The sequence below is a fragment of the Cricetulus griseus genome (assembly GCF_003668045.3).
Source record: "Cricetulus griseus strain 17A/GY chromosome 1 unlocalized genomic scaffold, alternate assembly CriGri-PICRH-1.0 chr1_1, whole genome shotgun sequence".
NCBI classification, from domain to species: Eukaryota; Metazoa; Chordata; class Mammalia; order Rodentia; family Cricetidae; genus Cricetulus; species Cricetulus griseus.
This window is the reverse complement of record NW_023276807.1, coordinates 154,783,277-154,799,648: the sequence shown is the minus strand read 5'-3', so window position 1 is coordinate 154,799,648 and position 16,372 is coordinate 154,783,277. Positions and strand designations below refer to the sequence as shown.

The 16,372-nt window shown below is 39.7% G+C and overlaps 1 long non-coding RNA gene across 1 annotated transcript in view; it reads left to right on the top strand.

Annotated features, from left to right (window-relative positions):
- The window catches only part of LOC103161306, a 144,247-nt gene extending 128,188 nt beyond the window's left edge, over positions 1-16,059 (top strand). The window contains exon 8 of the long non-coding RNA XR_004772397.1: positions 14,708-16,059. This is a non-coding gene — a long non-coding RNA (uncharacterized LOC103161306). The remainder of the gene's footprint in view (positions 1-14,707) is intronic.
- Positions 16,060-16,372: the final 313 nt, after the last annotated feature.

Below are 16,372 nucleotides of genomic sequence, written 5' to 3'. Positions count from 1 at the left end.
GGTTTGATTCTCAGCACAAAACAAAAATAAAATGGAAAAGAAATGTAAAAAACATTCTCTCCTAAGAAAACAGGATAAAAAGCTGAATGTGCAACAGTAATTTGATGGAAGACCTGAAAAGGAGTGGAAAGCAAGTTAAACTTAGCAGTGAAAATGATGGCGCTTAACTGTCATGGACAGGAAGGAAACTGGTACAGGATAGAGATATTTCATACTTGAGATTGAGATCATGTGTTAGTTTGAATGTAATTGGCCTCCATAAGCTCATGGGGAGTGGAACTATTATGAGGTGTGGCTTTGCTAGAGAAAGTGTGGCCTTGTCAGAGAAAGCATGTTATTGTGTAGGTAGGCTTTGAGGTCTCATATATGCTTAAGCCACACCCAATGTCTCCATCCACTTTCTGTTGCCTTCTGATGAAGATGAAGCCAGCACTCTGTCTGTCTGCACGTCACCATGCTCCCTGCCATAATAGACTAAACCCTGAAACTGTAAGGTGCCACCTCAATTAAATGTTTTCTTTATAAGAATTGCTGTGGTCATGGTGTCTCTTCCCAGCAATAGAAACCCTAAGACAATTTTCATGTATATATAATCTTTTGTTCTCTATTTAGACTTTAGAGGACCCATACCATCTATACTGTGCCTGGATGTAAATACCAGGCCACATATGTTAGGATATGCAAGGAAGTAGGCAAAGGAGACACATTTGTTGTTCTGGCATGGTAAGAATGGCTAGGTGGGCAGAAGTCAATAGAACAGTAAACCACTTTCCCATGTAAATCAGTCCATATCAAAAATCTTCTCAGACTTGATCAGACAAGTTTCCCTCTGAAGTAGGTAATTATAGAATCATAACTTGTCAAACTGCTGAAAAAAATGTGACTGTTGAGTGGGACACATATCACACCCCTCACAACTCAGGGACCATATCGGAAGTGGGAGGAGAAAGGATGGAAGAGCTGGAGGATGGGAAAGTGTGCTATGAAGTGATGTCTTCTAGGCTTGTCCTGGCTCTTATACCCCTGAACCCACAGCAGCAGTGGTTCCCTGTAAAAGGCCTGTAAAAATCCAGCCTCACCAGCATTCCATCATGGAGAGGGGAGGAACTTATAAGGCCACACCCTAAGTGGTTAGTGGTTGCTTGAGGAGGGGTATCCTATTTCTTAGTGATGTAGCCTCTCACTGTCAAATTGCTCTTGATCAAGTAATTAACCCCTGACACAGACTCATGCAAGTAACCAGAATTAAATGCAGAATTAAATGCATGTGCACATGCACACACACACACACACACACACACACACACACACACACACACACACACTCGTGCATGCATATGTGCACATACATGCTCATCCTCACGTACACACATATGCACATGATATAAGTATAAGGGGGATTTATTGGGAAGAGAAGATGGCTTAGAAGCTGAGGTGGAGGCAGAAATTGAGAATAATGAAAGGACAATTAGAATCAAAGTAAATTATCTGTACCCATGAGATTATGAAAAGCTGAAGATATTAAAACAACTTTCCTGATCTAGTCAGCTTTCCTTACCAAATGTAGGGTATGACCGAGACTGCAATTTGCAATTGTTTGTTGGAGTGCATGACCGTTCTTAACTACTTATGTAAGTAGTGCAAACTGCTGCCTAATTGCTTATGGGGTGACTTCCTTCTGTTTCAGCAACTGAGCAGAAGCATTTGGCCATTGTTTTATTGTGACATGCTTTTCAAGTTCATTCCTCTTGTGATCCTTGTGATGGAAACACTGATGACAGCATAGTATAGGGGATGGTTTGAATCAGGAAACAAGAGTCTTGCATTTCCCCCTTAGGCTCTGCCATTGCCAGTTGAGATGGCTGTCAAGGAAATCTCTGAACCTCTATACTTGAGCCTTTTGCTTGAGTTCTCATCTGTGAAGGAGGTGACAAGTCAGATGCCTTTTCCAGAAATCAGATCACGTGACTGGGCATAGTCTCATACCACCCTTTGTTTCTACTTTCAGTTGTTCTGGTAAAGTGTAAATGTCCTACTTAAAAATATAAGCTAATAAACGTAGAATAGATATTGTATAGAAGTTTCAAAATATTACAGAATATAACTATCCCAAATCACTTCCATGCTGATCAAGGACAATATCATTAGTAGTTGTATTTGTTGCCATTGCTCTTCTTTCACAATGCACATATTTATTTACTTCTGTTTTATAAATATATAAACATGTAATTATAAATATATTTTAGGTAAACTATATTTACAAATCATGTGCATAGCTTGTATGCTTTTTAAATATGGCCATCTTATTTATTTGGCTAAATATTCTTCATGAATATTTAATGGTTACAGGATATTTTCTCCTAGCACAATTTCTGAAAAAAATAGATTTAACAAATTTTAGCTTTAGTTATTAGACTTGAGTTATTATTTTTCTATATAATTTGCTTTTCAAATGCCTCCCATTGAGGAACAGGGTCAGCAGCTATTACACTATGTCCATTGTGCACCATGAGGAAAGTGAAAGATAGCACCTATGGGCTCATGAAACAGCAGTCTTTAATGTAATACACCATACAAGTAGGGTTGCTGATAGATCTGTGTTGTAGGACAAGGACTCGGGAGCCTTGCTTCTCCTGGTAGCCCTGAGCAGGAGCTGAAGCAGGGTTTATAAGCACAAAAATCACAGATGCCTGTGCCAAGTCAGTTGCTATTTTTCACCAATCAGGATCCAAAGATTAGGGGCTTTCCTGACGTATTTCATCATTGTCAACCAACGTAGAATGTAAGCTTTCCAGTCCAACCAATCAGATTCATATTTTTCTTATTGTGTTTAAGAAAAGGAATCATGTTTTGGGCAACTATTGTTACCTAAACAGGAACTGGTTCTGGAAAGTCTCCAGCTCCCCTAGTGTCTGTGAACTTGAACATTGTTCCACCTCATAGGTAAAATGGAGCCAAAGTCAAAATGGCTTTGTCTGTTCCCAACATTGCCCCTTTGTCTTGTGAATGAAACATCTCATCATTTCTTTCGGGTTGGGGATTTAGGATTGTCAGAGCTGGAAAATTCTCACTAAAGCCTTCTGAGGTTGCAATCGAGGTGTTCAAACCAGTGCTGGGTTCATCTAGAGGATCTGTGACAAAATTGCCCTATTCTCCAGGATAGAAGACCTCAGTCTCTAACCTATGGGACTGTCCCATGGAGTCCGAAGTCAAAATGGCAGTTTTCATAACACATGTACTTCCTCAGAGAGTATCTAAACAGGAAGCAAGATGGAAACTTGCATGTCTTATTGTACAACCATGGAAGTCTTGCTCCACAGTGCTCTCAGTTCCCTAATGGTTACACAAGGCATCCCATTCAGTGTGGGAGCGTTATACTCAAAGATTTTACATATGGAAGCTGACTCCCACAGATGGATTCCTACAAATGCATTCATGGGATTAAATGAACAACCAAATGTGACATCCATTCTTCCTAAGTTGTAGTTGTCCATCTTTCTTTTGTGCCCTTACATTGAGATGATGGCTGCGTATCATAACACACAGAGATGTTGTAAGGAAACCTAAACTTTTCTGCATCCAGGGATGCAGTGTGTTTTATGTGTTTGGATAATATTATTCTGTGACTTTATAATTGGATTTTTTTCATCATTTCCTTTCTCATAGTTGCTGTCTTCTTGGACATTTCTGTTACTACCTCAACCCAAGCTTGTATAATAAAAGACTAATTATTTATTATCAAAATAAGAGGTAATTAAGAGGATTGTACTCCAAAGCAGTCTTACATTGATTATGTAGGAAAATATCCTTGTTTGTAGGATAAATACATAGAAATAGTGATATAGGGGTATCATGTTGGCATCTTAATCTCAGGTTATTCAAAATAACATTTACATGCACAAAGAAGCATACAGTACAACAATATATAATCCCATTATCCTAGACATGGAGTGTAATTTTTGATATAAGTTTTACCATCCCTCTAGTATGTGTTTCAGTGCCTTTCTTGTCCATTATATATAAAAATGGACCCCCTACCCCTTTACATTTTAAATTTGGATATAATTTCAATCCTGCCAAAATGTTGCAAGAGTTGTAGGAAGACCTCCTTTTGTAACTCATTAGGTTTGCCCATATCTTAGCCTTAATTGATTTGCTATATGCTTCTCTATAATGTGTTCAAGAACATGGAGAGTGAAACCACACTCATGGGGTTTCAGGTGGGAATGAGGCCATTTGTATTCCTTCTGGTAAAGAAACAAACAACTTGTCTGTTATTTTCAGTGCACTGAAACTTTGCAGGAAGGTGAACTCTAAAGAAATAGACTAAGGGATTTGGTTGGGGAAATTTTAATACCAGATGATACCTGAACTGTGACCTGGTAGTTGGTGGTGGCTTTTGGCCAGGTTTACAGTCAGAAGAAAAGCACTGTGGAAAAGTTTGAAAAATCGTGGAGGCTAGCTGGAAAAGGAATGGGTTGAAAGTGATAAGCAAGGAAGATGGAACCACCAGAGATTAGTCCTTTAAAGAGATGCCAAGAATACTGCACTGGGAAAATAGGAAAAGATGCCTTGAGGGCAAACTCCATGCTTCATCATGGGTTGCAGAGCGTGAAACCAGGAAGTCAACTGAAAGACATTCCCTTGAGAAGAGTGTCTGCTTGGGAGCCTTGTGCACACGGGGACACCTGAGTCAGTTTATTCCTGAAGTCAGCACTCAATCATTCATAGACCAGGCCCTGATTGACGGGGACTAGCAGCTGCTCAACCAGGCAGCAGGCTTTAGCATCATCCAGGTGACATCAGCTTTGCAGACACGACACATGCAAGTTCTGGGTTCATGGAGGCATCACTCCTGCAGGCAAACCCCAAGAAGGCGATGTGTGAAGCTGTGAGGGTAAATAAAGATGAAGATGCAATGGAGAACAGGAGACTGGAAGTGCTGGGAACGTGGCTCGAAGGAAAAAGTTGGAAGGTATGGGACTTTGGGAGATGAGTCACATGCATCTTGGCCAGGGGAAGAAAGTGACATGGTTTCAGCATAGCATATCCCCCCACAGCCTCCGCCTTTAACACCCAGGTCTCTCTCCTGCTGGTGGCAATGTCTGCGTAGTTCTCTAAGTGGTGAGGTCTAGATGGGAAGGTGATGAGGGTGGGTCTTTGTGTTATATGTTTACATGGGTGGCCCCTTCCCTACAAGTCCAAGTCATGGTGATGTGAACTGTTCTCCCCCTCCATGCTTCCTCTGTCACAATGGACTTAGTCCTCTCAAACAGTAAGCTGAAACAAATCCTTCCTTAACAACCAAGATGTTTCCATTTGCACAATGTTTCCTAAATTGACAGGTATTGTGGTTTCTTTTTTGTTTCCTAATCTATAAATATAATGACTCTTGGGAAGCATAAATGTATTTTAGTGCTGTTTATTTCTAGAGTGCTGGTTGATTCTTGGTGATTAATGCTTAACATGCATGTCATGGATTTTTATAAACTCTGAATTTTAGAGAACATCTTAATTCAAAGTGTAACTTTATAATGCTGGTCACCAACTATAGTTTTGAAGAGAAAGGTTCCTTGTGAGAAGGAGTGTTTCTTGAGACAGAAAGTCTGCTGCATAGACACATCCATAAAGACCTTGGGGGTAGAAAAAGAAAACTTCAGTTACAATTGTCTCCTAGTTCAGTCCTGAGCCTCAAGTTGTCTTAGTTTATCCCATGCCTTCTTTATCCCTTGACAGAGTGCCAATTCCTGCAGTGTGCAGGCTTGCTCCATAAATGGCTGAGGTTGGATCCTATATCAAGCATCCAAGAGAGAAGCATTTTATTCCATGCTGTAAAGGGAAAATAATTACCTGTGGTCTTGTAGACAGTATGTGCCCAAGCATATATTTACAGTAAATAAATTGTATTTGTGTATAGTCGTGAGGAATGGAGTTTGGCTGCTGCAATGAAGATTACTACAGAGGCATTTGTCTGGTGAAAGACATGCTACCTGGAGACATCCCACTTGTCTCTGCAGCTGTGTTGTACATATAAGTAGCATTTACTTCCATGACAAGGTGATCAGAGTCAAAGGAGGACAATTACTTGAGTTAAATTGACCTGTGTAGTTACTACAAGTCAGTTATTTTTTTGGTAGATGCTGCTTTGTGCCATTTTATAAGTTCTCTTGAAACAAGCAAATGTGCTATTCTTCAGTCAGGGTTGGACAGAACATTTGCTTTATTTCTATTTCCTAGCAAATTTAGTTTATTCATAAATCATAGATGTAAATTGGAAACGACTATTTTTAATATTTATTTCTTATTCATTTTGTGAGATTATGTGTGTGTGTGTGCATGTGTGTGTGTGCGTGCGTGCGTGCGTGTGTGTGTGTGTGTGTGTGTGTGTGTGTGTGTGTGTGTGTGTGTGTGTGTGTGTTATATCTGTGTATCCTTGCATGTATGCCATGGTGCATGTGTGGAGATCAGAGGACAACTTTGGGAGTCAGTTCTCTCTTTCTACCTTCACATGGATTCTGGGTATTGAGCTCAGGTTTTCAGGCTTGGCATCAAGTTTTTGCCTGCTGAGCCATCTTGCTTGCTAACTTTTTTTTTTTATCAGACCAAAACACAGGTGTTTTTACATAGTGGAAACAGACAGAAGAAATGCCTACTTTTCTCATTTTGTTTATGGGATCAGTAAATAAAATATAAGTTCCACCTAAAAACCTATGCTTTTAGAACTGCTTGTTCTCTTGGATATTTCTAGAAATCTTAAAGGAACATCAAAGGCAAACTAATTGTGAATGATTTCTCTTTTTGTAAATTCTTTTTTGAGACAAGTTCTCAGTATGTGTCCCTGGCTGGCCCAGAATTCTCTATGTGGCCATGCTGGACTTGAGCTCAGAGATCCACCCACCTCTGCATTCCAAGTGGTGGAACTAAAGACATGTGCCATCACATCCCAGCTTCATTTGTTTTTAAAGAAAAAAGTAAACAGAAATGAACAGGATAAATAGCAAATTTAGTTAAGCTCTTTTAAAATTATTTTATTGACTCAAACTTCACTAACAACTTTGTGCAACAGTTGTTTTATCTTTTTCCTACAAAAAAAATACCATACATGCTATTGTTTATAGCTCAAATTTCCACCTAAATTTATTTGGTTGAAGAAACTAAGTATCAGACTTGTCAATAAAGCTATCCCCAGTCCTACAAACAAGAGGTAAAATTTAAACTGGAATTCAAGAAATTGGACTCCAGAGACTGTTCTCTTAACACTGAATTGGAAACTTCAAATATCCAGAGACAAGTCATTGAATTATACAGTTATACAGAACGAGGAGGATTCCATTTAAGTTGGGAACACTTTAAGTGTCAATACATGCCCTCCATTCCTGTGGCTACTATTAAGAGTTGCCATAGACAGGTGACTTGAAAACACAGAAATGTGTTCCATCATAGTCCTGGATATTAAGTTAGATGTAAGTATCTTTGTAATTCCCCAGAGATGTGGTGACAGTCCTTCTTTGCTATGTTCAGCTTTGAGCAGTAGGTGTCCTTCCAGTATCATGCTGCTATCTGCCAGTCACATTGTCTCCTGCCCCACTCTCTGTACCTATCTCCTTTCTAGTTCTCTTGTAAGAACCATTTTTATGAAAGCCTAGATAATCCACTATGATCTTCCTTTTTTATTTAAATTACAAACAAGCTTGGTTTACATGTCAATCCCAGTTCCCTCTCCCTCCCCTCCTCCCCGCCCCCTACTGATCCCCTATCCCATCCCCTTTCTGCTCCCTAGGGAGGGTGGGGCCTTCCATGGGGGATCTTCAAAGTCTGTCATATCATTTGGAGCAGTGCCTAGACCCTCCTCCCTGTGTCTAGGCAGAGAAAGTATACCTCTATGTGGAGTAGTCTCCCAAAGTCCATTTCTGTATTAAGGATAAATACTGATCCACGACCAGAGGCCCCATAGATTAACCAGACCTCCAAACTAACATCCTCCTTCAGGGGGTCCAGAACAGTCCTATGCTGGTTTCCCAGCTATCAGTCTGGGGTCCATAAGCTCCCCCTTGTTCAGGTCAGCTGTTTCTGTGGGTTTTTCCAATGTGGTCTTGACCCCTTTGCTCATCACTCCTCCCTCTCTGCAACTGGATTCCAGGAGTCTGGCTCAGTGTTTAGCTGTGGATGTCTGCTTCTGCTTCCATCAGCTACTGGATGAAGGCTCTAGGATGGCATAGAAGGTGGTCATCAATCTGATTATCAAAGAAGGGCATTTAAAGTAGCCTCTCGACTATTGTTTAGATTGTTAGTTGAAGTCAACCTTGTAGATCTCTGGACATTTCCCTAGTGCCACATTTCTCTTTAAGAGAATGGCTCCCTCTATTATGGTATCTTGTTTTCTTGCTTTCCTCTATTCTTCCCCCATCTCAGTCTTCCTGTTTCCTCATGTCCTCTTCTCCCCTTCTCTTCTCCCCTTCTGGTTCTCCTAGTTCTGTCTCCCCTCCCTCCATGCTCCCAATTAGCTCAGGAGATCTTGTCCCTTTCCCCTTTTCCAGGGGACCATGTGTGTCACTCTTAGGGTCCTCCTTGTTTCTTAGCTTCTCTGGTGGTGTGAATTGTAGGCTGGTACACCTTTGCTCTATGTCTAAAATCCATATATGAGTGAGTGCATACCATGTTTGTCTTTTTTTTTTTTTTACTGGATTACCTCACTCAAGATGGTTTCTTATAGTTCCATCCATTTGCCTGTGAATTTCAAGATTCCATTGTTTTGTTTTGTTTCCCTACTGAGTAGTACTCCATTGTGTAAATGTACCACATTTTCTTTATCCATTCTTCAGTAGAAGGGAAACATCTAGGTGACTTCCAGGTTCTGACTATTCTAAATTGTGCTGCTATGAACATAGTTGAAAAGATGTCCTTGTTGTATGAATGTGCATCTTTTGGGTATATTGCTGCATCTTGTGGTAGACTGATTTCCATTTCCTTCGGAACTGCCATAACTGACTTCCAAACTAACTCTACCAGTTGGCACTCCCACCAGCAGTGGAGGAGTGTTCCCCTTTCTCCACATCCTCTCCAGCATAAACTGTTATTATTGTTTTTGATTTTAGCCATTCTTCAGGTTTGAGATGGAATCTTGGAGTTGTTTGATTTGCATTTCCCTAATGGCTAAGGATGTTGAGCACTTTCTTATGTGTCTTTCAGCCATTTTAGATTCCTCATTGAAAATTGTCTACTTAGTTCTGTACCCCATTTTTTATTTGGATTTGTTGGTGTTTTGGAGACTAGCTTCTTGAGTTCTTTGTAAATTTTGGAGATCAGCCCTCTGTCAAATGTGGGGTTGCTGAATATCTTTTTCCTTTCTGTGGGCTACCGTTTTGTCTTGCTGACTGTGTCCTTTGCCTTACAGAAGCTTCTCAGTTTCAGGAGGTCCCATTTATTAATTGTTGCTCTCAGTGTCTGTGCTACTGGGTAATGTTCAGGAAGCAGTCAGGGTTATTTCCCACTTTCTCTTCTAAGAGGGTCAGTGTGGCTGAATTTATGTTGGGGTCTTTGATCCATTTGGGCTTAAGTTTTGTGCATGGCAATAAACAGGGATCTATCTGAATTCTTCTACATGCCAGTATCAAGTTATGCCAGCACCATTTGTTGAAGATGCTTTCCTTTTTTCTCCATTTTGTATTTAAATTAGAAACAAGATTGTTTTACATGTCCATCCCAGTTCCCTCTCCCTCCCTTTCTTCCCCTGCCCCCCACTAATACCCTACCTATCCCATATCATTTCTGCAGTCTTCTACATGCCACCATCCAGTTATGCCAGCACCATTTGTTGAAGATCCTTTCTTTTTCCATTGTATAACTTTAGCTTCTTTGTCAAAAATCAGGTGTTGGTATGTGTGTGGGTTAATATCAGGGTTTTCAATTCAATTCCATTGGTCTACCTATCTATTTTTGTGCCAATATCAAGATGTTTTCAGGACTGTAGCTCTATAATAAAGGTTGAAATCAGGGATGGTGATGCCTCCAGAAATTCCTTTATTGTACAGGGTTGTTATCCTGGGTCTTTTATTTTTCCATGGCATTTTTTCTTTTGGCTGTTGGTAAAGTGGGGTTATCTATTGTCTTTTTTTTTTTTTTTTTTTTTTTTTTGGTTGTAGTTAACTTACTTGGGTTGGAGTTTTCCTTCCAGGACTTTCTCTAGGGCTGGATTTGTGGATATGTATTGCTAAATCTGGTTTGTCATGGAATGTCTTCTTTTCCCCATCTATAGTGATTGAAAGCTTTACTGGGTATAGAATTCTGGGCTGGCATCCATGGTTTCTTAGTGTTGGTAGAACATCTATCCAGGTCCTTCTGGCTTTCAGAGTTTCCACGGAAATGTCAGGTGTAATTCTGATAGGTTTGCCTTTATATGTTACTTGACCTTTTCCCTTTCCTGTTCTTAATATTCTTTCTTCGTTCTGTATGTTTGGGGTTTTGATTATTATGTGGCGTGGAGACCTTTTCTTTTGGTCCTCTCTATTTGGTGTTCTGAATGCTTCTTGTACTTTCATTGGCATGTCTTTCTTTAGGTTGGAAAAGTTTTCTTCTATGATTTTGTTGAATATGTTTTCTTCACCTTTGAGTTTTGTTTCTTCACTGTCTTCTATACCTATTATTCTTAGGTTTGGTCTTTTCACAGTGTCCCATATTTCCTGGATATTTTGTGTTAGGGATTTGTTGGACTTAAGATTTTCTTTGGTTGATGAGTCTATTTCTCCTAGTGTATCTTCAACTTCTGAGATTCTCTCTTCCATCTCTTGTATTCTGTTGGTTATGCTTATATCTGTAGTTCCTGATCATTTACTCAGCTTTTCTATTTTCTGCATTCTCTCAGTTTGTGTTTTCTTTATTGTTTCTATTTCAGATTTCAGTTCTTGAACTGTCTGAACTGTTTCCTTCAGCTGTTTGATTATATTTTCTTGGCTTTCCTTAAGAGATTTTTTTAATTTCTATTATTTTTCTTTCATTTCCTTAAGGGATTTTCTCAGGCCCTCTATCATTTTCATGAAGATGTTTTTAAGTTCATTCACTTCTCCTTCATCTGTGTTGTGATGTTCAGGTCGTGCTTGTGTAGAGTCCCTAGACTCCATTGGTGTCATATTGGTTTTTCTGTTGTTAAATGTATTTTTACATTGTCTTCTTTTCATTCCTTTTTCTGGTGGGTGTAGAGAGAGTCTCTTCTTCTCCTGGTGGGCATGGGACCAAGGTTCCCTTCTAGTGGGTGCAAACTGATCCAATACTCTGATATCTCTCCTCTTCCTGTGGGTGGAATTAGAACTGGTACTGTGGCTTAGGCAGTCTCTGGGTGGGCTGGATCCTGCTAGGATGGGATTTGCCCCATGAGCAGTCCCCAGGCCTCAGATGTCTCTAGCAGGGCTGAGGAAGCAAGTACTTTAATTTTTATGAAAAAAATTAATCAGGAACATGATCTCACTCACATACAGAAATTAAACCAGATGATCTCATGGGGATAGACAGAAGAATTCTGAGTACAAGAGACTGGCTGGGAGGCCCAGGGTTGGGTTGGGAGAGGTTGATCTAAAACTTGAACTATACCTAAAATATATTTTATTCTTGAAAAATGCTACAGCAGTGATTGAAAAGCATTCTCATCATAAAAAGATAATTATGTAAGATAACTGTATCAGTTGTTCCATAATACATATAAATACTTTAAAACCTCATGTAACACATGGTACATGCTATACTAATCTGTTAAGGTTAACATTAATTTAAGACAGAAATAGAAACTCCGGAATTTATGCATGGGGGCCTTTTTTTTTCTGTGCATGCACCAAATCTAAAACAATGATAATAATTCAGGACTTTCTTTTTGAGTGGCATAAAAATTCTATGCAAACTCAGATATGTTATTAGCTGTACATTACATTGCACAACCGTGAAACAGAATGCATATGTTATGCAGAGGTACCCTGGGTAACATCTTACTTGATTCATTCCCTGATTCGTCAAATCATTCTTGAACCCATTCTTTCCATGTAGGTACTGAATGATGAGTGTCAGGATGAAAATATGAATGGACTATTTCTCTCAACAAATTCACATAGGTACATAAAGATTATTCTTTGGTTTCTTAGGTTGTGTCTGGTTTATGTGAACGGATCAGTTTTTCTATTGTATTGCAGGCTACCCACTACCTGCAAAACAGAGTGCACCTTCTCTTCTCCCCAGGAACTTTCTGCAACAAGAGAATCATGGGTAGGCACTAGATTCAGAAAAACTGACCCCAAAGAAGTTTCCCAAGTCTTTTATTCAAAACATTTTCTAGCACACACTATATTGAGATCATTCTTCCTCTCAATTTTGAATTCCCAGTGTGTCTGAAACAGAATTTAGTCTGTGCGTTTCTTTCTAATTGATTGCATATAGCTCTTCACAGTGTTTCAGAGTAACACAATGGTCAAGAAGACTTAGGAATTTCTATTGTTTTTCTTTTAATCCTAACCTCACTAACTCTATCACTTCTGAACTCCACCTATACCTAGATATCCAAATAAATCTACACAGCACTGAGTTTTCCAGTTCTGCTTAAGACACACATTTGGGGCATCTGAGGTCAAAGGTATACACACGTTCATGGTCGTGTTCTGTATTTGCCCTTCGTGTTGAACAAAGCATGTGAGGAAAGCATGGGAAGGGGAATTTCTGCCTACCCAAATTCAATACGTGAATTTCCTCCCGGGTCTTCCCCATATTCAAGTGTGAACATGGAAACAGAGCAGAGAATTCTTTCTCTTTGAAGAATTTGCTGGCAAGGGTAACTTGAAACTTGGCCTTTTATTAAAAAAACAAAACAAAACTGTGTGAATGAGACAAAGAAAGCAGTGATGGAAAATTTTAGCATCTTCCTGCCCCCCTTCTTTCCATCCTCAAGAAAATAATAATAATAAAAAATACCACTGAGAATATGCAGCACATTCCAAGAGAGTCAAAACATCGTTGTGTTTAGCAGCCCTTCAGGTTTATAAAGAAAGAAGCCAGTGGAGTCTGCACTCTCATGTTCTCCTCCTTCCAATGCTTCTATTATTGCTATGGCTGCACCATTATTAATATTGCAGGCATCTCACCATGTTTTCAAACAAAAGCTTGGCTACCATTTCTGCAAATGTCATAAGAGCTAAGCTCCCTGTAAAACTTTAAGGAAACATTTTAAAAGCTAAAGCTGCCCAGGTTCAACCTGAACTTCATTAATGGCTTCCTCGAAGCCAAGCATGGTCTTGCGAGGCCCATTAGTGCGATCTGGAGCCTCTGAAGGCCCACATAGTTTCTTGGAGTCCAAAACTGCCTCACTCAAGTTGGCATTGTTCCCTGGCCTCTGCTGTTTGAGGCCTTTACTGGGTCCAGGTAAAATTCCCATCTTGTTTCTTTTTCTTGATTCCATTAGTAAAGATGAAATATAAGACAGTGCTAAGCTGCCTTGAGAAGCAGCAGCTAGATTCCTTATTGGAGGAACTGAGAGAGCTTTCTTGTATTCGGTATCCATTTAGCTGCAGCATGATGAGATATGACTCCTTAATTAATAATGCTATGTATTCCATTTTTGTGGCCAAATATACAGTAAGCCTCTACAGAGACAGGATTCTTCACAGGCAGAAGATCATGTCCAAGTCTTTCCGGAGAGGAACATTTATGAAGGGCCTTCTGACCCCTAGGCTTCATGATCAGAGTCTGTGATGAACAGACTCAGTCTTCAGAGGTTCACCTCCAGCTCTAATGGCAATGGGCTTCATTTGGTGCAATATCCCAAGCACTATCCTTGCTGCTAGGAATGTGACAGTAAATAAAGAAGAGAATACGTCTCCACAAAGGACATATGGTAGAATACTGGAGACAGATCACAAACAATATACACACTTTAAAAATGTTTCTAACCACCTCAGAAACAATTAAAGTAAGATAATAAGGTAGAGAAGATGACACACACATATACATATACATGTATATGTGTGTATATGTATATATGCATGTATATATGAGTGGTAGGTGGGGTAACTATTTTAGATTTTCCAATCATGGATGAACTTCTTGAAGGAGTGCCAGCATTTAGAATTATCTAGATACAAAGACAAATGAGCCTTGGGATATCCGGAGAAACTAATAAAGGACAAAGGGGCAGTATTCTGAAGTTAGGTGAACCTTACACACTTGAACAACAACAAAACCCACAATGTGGATGGAAATGTTAAGCAGAAGGAAGCATAAGAAGAGGAAGTTGGGTGCTTTTCCACTCACATTGAGTGAACTGTGCCTCTTGCCTCTTGAGAGTGTTGGGTCTCCTAAAACTGGAGTTGCAGGAGGTTGTTAGGTACCCAGTGTGGACACTGGACACCAAAATCCAGGCCTCAACAAGAGCAGCAAGCACTCTTAACCACAGAGCCATCACCTTGGGTAATAGTGTGATGACTCTGTCCAGGGGGACTCACCTGGCCACCTAGATGCTAGCCATTTCAGCATTTCCCAGACAGAGCAGGATGGAAAGAGGATGCCTTCTTTCTTTCTTTCTTTCTCTCTTTCTTTCTTTCTTTCTTTCTTTCTTTCTTTCTTTCTTTCTTTCTGCATTCATGTCAATTAAGACACACGGGAGGTTCTAGAGAAGCCCACTCTCAGCTTGGGTAATTTGGAATTGTATTTTGACTATTATTAGAATTTCTTTCCACAGACAAAGTGGCCTTGTACAAGATGATGGTAGACTCTGCCTGTTCAAATTGAAATGAGCCCTCCCCTCATTAATATCTTGGAATCCATATCATCCCGCAGACTCGATCCAGAGCCAAGAGCTTTCACTATGACTTCCACTTTCTCATGGGAGCTGTGAGTACAACTAATGTATCACTCTGTGGCTTTATCTCTGTGATGTGGAGTTTACCATGGAGTTGACTCCATGGTCATTTAATCTTCCTTTGCACTGATATTGTTTATAGCACTTTGTAAGCAGTGAGCCTTAACCTTGATGGAGAATGTACACACAATAACATATGTGGTAGACCAGAAGTTGTTTCTTTGTTTTTATTTTATTTTATTTTATTTTCAAAAAGAGATTTGAGATTAATAAATGGTACAAGGATCATTATCCTTGATAATAAATGTGTCATTCATTCAGCGATCTTAGGGATGTCAGTCTTAAGATGCCAGGCCATCATTAAACCCACAGTCCTGTGAGACAAAGTATAAGCTGGGTAACTACTCATTGTGCTCAGGGAATTATCTCAGACTCCATCACTTGATGGCTGCTGAGTCTCAGCTTCATGTTATTCTTTGGGCTTCTCATTCTGTATCTCTCTGGCTTACAACCTGCAGGCTGTTTCAAAGCATGCCACCACATAAGTGACATGCCACTTTCATCTGAGTCGTCTTTGCCCCAGAATCAAAAGCAAGCAGAGGATGGGGAGAATCTAGAAAGGCACTAGGATGCGGGTGAGAAGCTGGAGTGCAGGAGGTTGTGTTCTCATGATGTGTTCTCCATTGAGTAGCAGTGGGATTACTTCCAACACCTGAACCCAGAACCACAGATTCCAAGTGTCTAGGGAAGCTGACTGTGGAGGAAAGAAATATGGACATGTAATAAAAGTTTCAGGGACTTCGGAAATAAGACTGTTCAGGTCTGTCTTCCTTCTCCTAACATAATGACTCCAGTCTTACCACCCAAGCCAAAAGGAGCATGTTTCTTCTAACATCTACTAGTCGAAATACATTACATATCTTTTTGCTTCTTATATAGCAAAAAGTTTCTGGTCATTAAGTTTCTGAATATTGACTTCCTTTCTGGAGCCACCAGGGTTATAATGTCACACCTGGCACTTGGCACTTTTCCTCAGTAGACTTGAAAAGCTTCATCAGATGGCATCATATGACCTGCAGCTTCCATCCGACCTCCAGAACCTTATTTATCAGTTGGGTTGCTTTTCCTTTCCTTAGTCTTTTCTTTGAAATTGATTCAGTGGATGGGGAAGCTTCAAATGTTTATGTATTCTATGTCTTTAGAAATTGAAAAAATAAATCACTAGCTGTGGATTTAGTTCTTTTCAGTCCTATTCAAATTTATAATTACTAAAATACACAAAGCTGAGATAGCAATGATTGTGTGATAACATGGAAAAAAGTAAATATTTCATTTGAAGATACCCCTGGAAAATCTGGAGTAAAAACCTTATTGCATAATGTATCCCCCAAAGGCACTTCATCCACACTTCATGCAATGATAATGTCTTGTCAAAGTCTAAGGGGCAGACAAGCTAAATGCAATCTTGATTGGCATTTAGTCCTTATCTTGACATTATGAAACACTTTGACCCTTCATTTAACTGTTTGGGCTTCATGATTTCTC